We start from the raw sequence: 10,029 nt of genomic DNA, 5'->3' as shown, positions 1-10,029 counted from the left end.
TGCCCTCTTACTTTATTCACCAACTGAGCTGAAGCATGGCAATAGGAGAAAATGTAGTCTCTCGGTACTGTTCCTACCACATGCTTTTTAAAACATACTCTTTGAGGGGCCCAAATTTTAATCAGTTAATTAACTAATTTATTTTTAACATTGATTTATTTATTTGGTTGTACTGGGTCTTAGTTGCAGGAGGCGGGCTCCTTAGTTGCGGCAGGCATCCTCCTCAGTTGCGGCAGGCAGCCTCCTTAGTTGTGGCATGCATGTGGGATCTAGTTCCCTGACCAGGGATCAAACCCCGGCCTGCTGCATTGGGAGCACAGGGTCTTATCCACTGCACCACCAGGGAAGTCCCTTAATCAGTTAATTTAAATAAACAAAGCTGGCTGGCCCTGCCCTACCAACACAGCTGTGTCAGAACAGGTTGGACTCTGTTTAACCTCACGATGAATCAACAAATCAGTCAGTTATTTCCTGATACAAGAGATTTCACTTTTCACCATGAGATAATAAACATGGATTATTTGGTGGTTAGTGTTTATTTTTATTTTCCAAGTTAGAATGATATAACAACTTGGTAAAATTTTCTGTTGTTGACTTAGAAGATTTTAAATGAGATTCAAATGAAAGAGAAAGAGAGGAAAGTGAAGGAATAAAGGGAGAGATAAGAGGTAAAATTAAAAATAAGACATATTTTTTCATGTGTTTCAAGGGGAATGTTGGAAAGAAAACAGCTATAGAGAATAATATAGTACCTAAGTCAAAACTTTTTTGATACAAATTTAGAGTTTCTAGCAGCAAAAATATGTTTCTCTTTTTTTCTGATTAAAAAGCATCAATGAATCTTTTTTAACATGCATTTGAAATAGCTGAATAATCCAAATACAAAACAAATCAACACACTTGCTTGTAACATAGAGGTGAAAACATTAAAAAGGCTATCTGCAAAATAATTTGTAAAAGCCCCATTCCTTCCTGCTTCCTCTCCAATCACGATGTAAACTAGGTTCTGTAAACACCTATCTCTGTCTCTAAAACAGAGGGAGTGATTTGGGGCAAAAGCTTATTTTTCAGATTTGCATCTGCGTTTTCCTGCATGATTTATGGTAGAAATTTGACTATTTTCTTGTAAACTTTGAGAATGAACTCTTTAGGAGAAATTCAATCTTCTCCGAATTACCCACTTTGGGGTAATTACTCAAGATTACCCTTGTCTGGATTATTCCCACTTTTTCTATGGATGTCCTGTAGCGGATGATAAATCAGATCATTGTTTTCCTGCCTTCATGTGCTATTAGATGCTATGTCCTCATGGTGCACTATCAGCCTCAAGTGAAGTGGCATTAGGAAGGTAAATCATTTGCCCAATTTATATCTTTATAGTTTTAATTTTCTTCTCGATTTATTTGTTTTCCTTTAAATTCTTGAACATATTTACAGTAACTTTTATATCCCTTGTTAGCTATTTCCATCATTTCTGTTATTTTTGGCTTATGATTTTTCTCCTGGTAACGGGCCAGATTTTTTTTTACATGTCTAGTAATGTTTGATTGGATGCTGGACATTATAAATGTTATACTGTTGCTGTTGAGATTGTGTTGTTCTTTTTAACAAACGTATAAATTTTTTCTGGCTGGTAGTTAATTTACTAGCAGCTCACCTTGATTCTATTGAGACTTGGTTTAAAGCTTTGTTACAGTGGGTCTAGCACTGCCTTTATTCTGGGGCCACTGTAGCCTTACTACTAAAGTGTGACCCTTCTCAGCTTTACTTTGATGGCCCCAGATGTTCAAAAAGGTCTCTCTGGACAACCCTCAGAATGGGAGAAAATATTTTCAAATGAAGCAACTGACAAGGATTAATCTCCAAAATATACAAAGAGCTCATGCAACTCACTATCAAAAAAACAAACAACTCAATCAAAAAATGGGCAGAAGACCTAAATAGACATTTCTCCAAAGAAGACATACAGATGTCCAACAAACACATGAAAAAATGCTCAACGTCACTAATTATTAGAGAAATGCAAATAAAAACTACAATGAGGTATCACTTCACACCGGTGAGAATGGCCATCATCACAAAACCTACAAACAATAAATGCTGGAGAGGGTGTGGAGAAAAGGGAACCCTCTTGCACTGTTGGTGGGAATGTAAATAATACAGCCACTATGGAGAACAGTATGTAGGTTCCTTAAAAAACTAAAAATTGAATTACCATATGACCCAGCAATCCCACTACTGGGCATATACCCAGAGAAAACCATAATTCAAAAAGACACATGCACCCTAATGTTCATTGCAGCACTATTTACAGTAGCTAGTTCATGGAAGCAGCCTAAATGCCCATTCACAGACGAATGGATAAAGAAGATGTGGTACATATATACAATGGAATATTACTCAGCCATAAAAAGGAACGAAATTGGGTCATTTGTAGAGATGTGGATGGATCTAGAGACTGTCATACAGAGTGAAGTAAGTCAGAAAGAGAAAAACAAATATCGTATATTAACACATATATGTGGAACCTAGAAACATGGTACAGATGAACTGGTTTGCAGGGCAGAAATAGAGACACAGATGTAGAGAACAAATGCGTGGACACCAACGGGGGAAAGTGGCGGAGGGGTGGTGGTGGTGTGATGAATTGGGAGATTGGGATTGACATGTACACACTGCTGTGTATAAAATGGATAACTAATAAGAACCTACCGTATAAAAAAATAAAATAAAATTCAAAAATTAAAAAAAATAATAAAAGATACATGCGCCACAATGTTCACCGCAGCACTATTTACAATAGCCAGGACATGGAAGCAACGTAAATGTCAATCAACAGAGGAATGGATAAAGAATATGTGGCACATATATACAGTGGAATATTACTCAGCCATAATAAGGAACAAAACTGGGTCATTTGTAGAGACGTGGATGGACCTAGAGACTGTCATACAGAGTGAAGTAAGTCAGGAAGAGAAAAATGAATATCATATATTTTTATGTATTTATTTTTAATTTTTAAAATTTTATTTATTTTTGGCTGCGTTGGCTCTTCATTGCTGTGCATGGGCTTTCTCTAGTTGTGGTGAGTGGGGTCTACTCTTCATTGTGGTGCGCAGGCTTCTCATTGCGGTGGCTTCTCTTGTTGTGGAGCATGGGCTCTAGGTGTGCAGGCTTCAGTAGTTGTGGCACGTGGGCTCAGTAGTTGTGGCCCATGGGCTTAGTTGCTCTGCAGCATGTGGGATCTTCCCGGACCAGGGCTTGAACCCGTATCCCCTGCATTGGCAGGCGGATTTTTAACTACTGAGCCACCAGGGAAGCCCCGAATATCATATATTAATACATGCATGTAGAATCTGGAAAAACTTGTATAGATGATCTTATTTACAATGCAGAAATAGAGACACAGACGTAGAGAACAAAGGTATGGATATCAAGGGGGAAGAGGGGGTGGGCTGAACTGGGAGATTGGGATTAACATATACACTATTGATACTATGTATAAAATAGATAACTAAGGAGAACCTACTGTGCTACTGTATAGCACAGGGAACTCTACTCAGTGCTCTGTGGTAACCTAAATGGGAAGGAAATCCAAAAAAAGGGGATATATGTATACCTATACCTGATTCACTTTGCTGTACAGTAGAAACTAACACAACATTGTAAAGCAACTATACTCCAACAAAAATTAAAAAAATAAAAAAGTCTCTCTGACCTGGATGGTTGGAATTCCAATGTTCCCAAGTCCTGTGTTAACTCCTCAGTCTGTTCTTCGCCTGGCCTTGTAGAATTTCGCTCTATGCGTACAAAGAGTAGTATTCAGCCAAGGAACCCAGGGAACCCTTGTGAAAATGTCTGGGGTGCTTTCCTTGTGCAGTTTGCTCCCTACACTATTCTGCCCTGCAAATTCCAGCCACCTCAGCCTCACCAAACTAGATTTCTGTCTCCTCATTCTAGTGAAATTAGCATGCTCCACTTGAGTTTTCTCCCTCTTTATTGTGGTTTAAAAATTGCCTCCAGGGGACTTCCCTGGTGGTCCAGTGGTTAAGACTCCTTGCTTCCACCACACGGGGCGCGGGTCAGATCCATGGTCCAGGAACTAAGATTCCATGTGTGGCGCGCCAAAATGTTAAAAAAAAAAAAAAATTGCCTCCAGGTAGGGTTGCTGGATTTAACAAATAAAATCCAATATTACATTTTTATACATATTTATACTAAGAAATTATTCTTTATGTATCTGAAATTCAAATTTAACTAGACATTCCATACTTTATCTGGCAACCTTACATCCAGGCAGAAAGCCAGGAGAAGTGAGGGCTCACTTCAATTGTTTCTCTTCTCTTGGAACCACAATCTTGAGTACACTGTGGTCCCAATGTCTGAAAACAGTTGTTTCATATATGTTGTCCAGTTTTCTAGCTGTTTACAGTGGGAGGGCCATTCTGTACCAGTTACTCCTTCTTGGCGAGAAATGGACACTCATAGTGCATCTTTAAGCAAGCAGGCAAACAAACAAATAGGACGGCTGCCCTATCTGGAATTGTTCAAGGGAATCATTAAGAAACAGTAATAGAATCTAAACAACAACAACAAAATTACAAAAAAAAATGGTCATGAAGAACCTAGGGGCAAGACGGGAATAAAGACGCAGACCTACTAGAGAATGGACTTGAGGATATGGGGAGGGGGAAGGATAAGCTGGGACAAAGTGAGAGAGTGGCATGGACATATATACACTACCAAACGTAAAATAGATAGCTAGTGGGAAGCAGCCGCATAGCACAGGGAGATCAGCTCGGTGCTTTGCGACCACCTAGAGGGGTGGGATAGGGAGGGTGGGAGGGAGGGAGACGCAAGAGGAAAGAGGTATGGGGACATGTATGTGTATAACTGATTCCCTTTGTTATAAAGCAGAAACTAACACACCATTGTAAAGCAGTTATACTCCAATAAAGATGTTAAAAAAAAAAAAAGAAACAGTAAATAAACGTGTCACTTTTACCCATCCTGGAGTATGTTACAGAGAGTTGCTTACGTGAGAAAGAACTCAATTATAATTCAGAGCATCTGCCTTTCATTCAAGATTCTTATTTGAAATTCCCATTTCTCTTCTGCTTTATGGTCTCCACAGGCTTTTTTTTTTTTTAATATTTATTTTTTTGGTTGCACCAGGTAGCACATGGGCTCCTTACTTGTGACATGTGAACGCTTAGTTGCGGCATGTGAACTCTTAGTTGCGGCATGCATGTGGGATCTAGTTCCCTGACCAGGGATCGAACTCAGGCCCCCTGCATTGGGACCAGGGAGTCTCATCCACTGCGCCACCAGGGAAGTCCCTCCACAGGCTTTAAATTTACCTCAGTCTTAGCTGCTCCAGACCATGTCAACCGATCCCTTTGGGACATCACAAGGGTCCTGTAAGGTGAATTCTGGGCACTTCACACATTCTGTATTCTTAGAAAGACCATTTCAAATATAGCCTCAAAAGCAGTGAGAGGCTATGCAGCCATCGTCATATGAGAGAGTTCATTTTATTTACACAGATTACAACGACTGTCATTTCTTGGGAAGTTCAAAGAGATAGTGTTCATGAAACCGTAGTTACACAGATAGTAGAAGGAACTTGTGCCTTGTGAGGATGAGAGGGCAACTAATACTTATTGAGTGTCTATTATATGCCAAGTGTTCCGTATTCAGTGGTTTGCTGGAGCCAGCCTGTGACAGCTCATATGCGCTTGTGAGAGGCAATTGTTAAATATTCAGGAATCTTGCCAGCCAGTTTTTAAACTGTTGAAATCTTGAGATTGACAACAGGAGGAATATTTATACCATGGAAATCATCAAATGCTACAAATTCTGGCTCCTCCATCAACTCCAAGAGTTAACCGTTAAGCATTTACCAGCACAGCACTGTAATCTCATTTTTCATTTCATCTTATCTTTGGAACAACTCTGTAAGGTATTTATTAGAATGTGAAGTTTAAAGATGGAAAGAAGACTGAGGTTACATAAATAATAATGTCCCAATTTTCCCAGAAAACAAGTACAAAACCAATTCTGCATAACTTTACGTCCTCTGCTTACAGCTCCACAGCTCTGAGCCAGGAGACTTAAACAGAGTTGTTGCCTTAACACTAATTGACGTTATGATCTTGGACCAGTACCTGACCTCTCTGGATTACCACTTGTTCATCTGTGAGGTTGGGAGCATTGACCTAATTAATACCCAAGGTCTCTTTTGGATGTAATTGTGTCTGTCGTCTACTAATTCTACCCCTGCCCAATTGTGTCAGAAACACTAAAAACTCCTACCAAATGGCTGCCAGAAAAAGAAAAAAAAACGCTTGTATCACTAGGGGCTTCCTGAGACTTAAAGCGATGATACTACCACATTTTCTTTGCTCAAATGTCTACCATCAAGGAAATGTAATAAAGAAAATGTGTTTAGCAAGTTCATTTATTAAAAATTTGGTAGGGCAAAGTAACCTACTGTAAAAGTACCTGTCTTGTTTTTCTTAGCCTTTGATTATTACCTGCCAGTGTCACTGGCAAAGCCCATTAACAATTCCTGGGAAATATTGAATCTGGGTGATAAAATAAAGTCCTACCTTTTTTTTTCCTTTGTGCTTAGTCTAGTTTCACTTGCTCATGGGATACTGTGTGCAGAAGCCTTGCACCTGGCACTTCAGACCAGAGTTCCTAGTGCAAAATGGCTGCACTCATCCCCCTTCCCTGCTGACAAGAACCCTAAAAAGCAGCCCCACCAATGGCCTGTAGGACAGAGTGTGTACTCTAGAGCGCAAGCTTGCACCTCTCCATTCATTGCTCAAAGAATAAAGATTTCCTTTGCTTGTGAACTGAACTTGGTCTTGTTCTATTGGCTCAAAAGACACCAGGCAGAAGGACCCTTGTTGAGGACCGACTCAGGAGGGTCGGTAGCAAAATTTGGTGACTACAAAAGGGTGGACCTTCTGCCTGCACCCACCCACAGGGCTCCAGGTTCACTCTGGCTCCAGGGGGAGGACACCAGAAGGTTAGGGAGGTTTGAAGGTTAGGTGAGAATGATTGACTCTCACCTTTGAGTACACTCTGATGGGGTAGAACGGCAGCAGCTTTGATCCAAATCCAAAGCAATTCTGCCAAGCAACCTGAAGACCCTGTGTGGTGCACACGCAGCATAGCCCCCAGAGTAATCTGGACTGCACCCCATTGAAGGAATTACTGTGACATCATTGGGGATCGAGGGCTGTAACTAACACATCTCTACCCACTGCCTCCGGCTGGCCTTCTTGCAGTACTGGATACCCGAGGATGGTGGCGTACTGTGGACAAGACAGAGCCAGTACCATCCTCTTGACCCCTGTACAAGGCAGTAACAGCTGCACCAGGGCTTTTTGCCTTCCTCCCCGACCAACAGTAGCATTCTCCATAGTCACTTTCGGTTTAGTAAAGGAAAGTGGCCAGCCCCGTGGGCCAAGAGGCGAGACCAGGAAAAAACCCAGGTAATAAGGACCTCCTTGACAAAACGGAATGAGGATACTCAATCCAAGTTCAGGAAAAGGCACTGGGGAAGCCCAAGTGCAGAAGGATCCCAAGGTAGGTACGCAACTGGTGACCTGACCTCTTCCAGTCAGCGCTAGTTGCTCTGAAGTGTTACGGGGGGCCGTGTGAGCCACTCACAAGACCAGGAACCTGAGTGGCAGGAAGATGTGTGAGCTGTTGGCAAGAACACGCAACACCCACTGCCTGATCCTTCCTCCTTCCTCTGCTTGTGCGGTGAAGCCTGGGTGAGTCTTCATCGACTGAGATTCCACGGGCTCTCCACAGCAAACTGGTGAGTATCCCATGGGGATCCCTCATGCTTTTAGCTCTCACCCACCACGAAATCCAAAAACTTCTCCTTTTTGGCCAAAAGGAGGAAAGAGAAGATTCCCACCTCACAAAGCTGTGCCTCTCCCTAATGGACCAAGTTGGTCAGGAACTAACGTGGCTAAGCTGCTCTGGCCCGGAGGTGGTCCTGTCCAACCTCCTGTGGGATGGTCTGACTGAGGAGAGACTGTCTCAAGCATGGCTGTTACAAATTCAAGGGGACCCCCCCCCCCCAGTTATATCAGAGCCCACGCCATTTGGACACCTCCTATTTTGGTCTTTTGAGGAATCCATTAACACTTTAGTGCTGGTTCCAAATTTCCTGAACGGGAAACCTTATTTGGGTAAAATCTTGTGCATTTGCGTGCCAATGAATCACTCCAATCACCCCCCTCAGTAGTTTGAAACAAGTCCAAAACAGAACATCTAAGGTATGGGAAATCAAACATTTACCATACCAAACGAGCCCATTAGGGTACATTCTGCAGAACCGGAAGTTTTTCAGGTATCACCTCCAACCCTAAAACATTTAATCTTCCTATGTAATACAGCCTAGCTCCAACACCAGCTGGGACATTGGGAAAGTTGGCCAGTTAATGGGTCTCTAAATTAAAACACCATTTTACAATTGGGCCTGCTATGCTGGAGACAAAAGAAATGGGATGAAATTCCCTCTGTTCAGTTTTTTGTGGCAATACATTAGAACAAAGGCCTTCAAAATGGTTGTGGTAATCCAAGGACCCTCCAGGAAAAGTACTCCCTTTGAGGCAGGTCCCTGGATAAAGGAGGGCTCATCCAGGTACATGTCCCATTTGCACTTCTGATCTATATAACTGGAAAAATCATGGTAAGGGGTTGAGGGAAGATCCAAAGGGGTTCCTGAATTAGGGGAACATTTCAGACCCATGACCCCATCTGGGCTGACATCCAGAGCCTCCTCGATGTACACTTAACAGGGGAGGAAAAGTCAAAAGCCTGGGAGGAAGCAGACAAAGAGAACAGAAACAATGCAGGTCATGCTATTTTCGGAACAAGGAATCAAGTGGTCCCAGATTACAAACCCAACTGGGATCACCAGGACCATGGGTAAGGGGTGGGAAGACAGAGGCTGACCAATTATAAAAATATCATCCTAAAGGGAATCCAGGCAGCAGGAAACAAACCTGCCAATTGGCATAAGATAAAGGAAATCTATCAGAAGCCAACAGAAAACTGTTCAGCATTCCTACAGCCTCAGGGAATGCCTCCAAATCTATATTAGCCCTGACCCTGAGTCACTGGAAGGGAATGCAGTCCTGAGTTCATTTTCAATTCCTAAAGTGCTCCCGACATTAGGTATAAACTCAGAAACTGGAAATAAAACCAGATACCCCTACCTATCTCTTGCCTGGTCAAGGTTGTCTACTGGTGTTTAATAACCGAGATATAGAGGAAAAGTCAGAGGATAAAACGGCCCAGAGGCAAACCTACCTACTAGCTGTTGCCCTCCAATGTCAACCAGTTGGCAAAGGGATCTGTACTAACTGCCCACAGAGACTCGCTTCATTCTCACAGAAAGTCAGAGAAACCTACCCCAGGAAAGGGAAGAAGCCATTTGCAGCCTCACCCCTCCTAAAACTGCAAGACAGTTTAGGGGGTTTCCCGTGGATGGCTGGGTTTTGCCACTTCTGGATGCCTACCTATGGTCTAATAGGTAGGCCCCTATATGAAAAGTTGAAAGGAAAGGATGATGATCCTTTTGAATGGAATTCAGAAGCAAAAGGGCCTTTCAAGAATTGAAAAAGCAATTACTTCAGGTCCCTGCCCTGGCCCCCCCCAGATCTAGCTAAACCCTTTGATCTTTACATTCAGGAGAGAAGGGGAATTGCCCTTGGTATATTAGCTCAAAAGCCGAGACCACTTACTCAGGTGATTGCTTATTTCTCTCAACAATTAGATCAAACTGCTAAGGAGTTGGCTTCTTGCCTGCAGGCAGTAGCAGCTACTGCAGTCCTGCTAAAAGAGGCCAAACGGACAACATTTGGTCAGCCAATCACTATATGGATTCCACACCAGGTTCAGGCTTTAGTAAGTTCTAATAGATATCAGAATAACTGTCCCCTGGAAGGTCGATTCAAGTTTAGGCTATGCTTTTAGACAACCCAGTGGCTGCCATAA

This window comes from Globicephala melas, chromosome 6, assembly GCF_963455315.2.
Source record: "Globicephala melas chromosome 6, mGloMel1.2, whole genome shotgun sequence".
Taxonomy (NCBI): Eukaryota; Metazoa; Chordata; class Mammalia; order Artiodactyla; family Delphinidae; genus Globicephala; species Globicephala melas.
Note: the sequence above shows the minus strand (reverse complement) of the source record.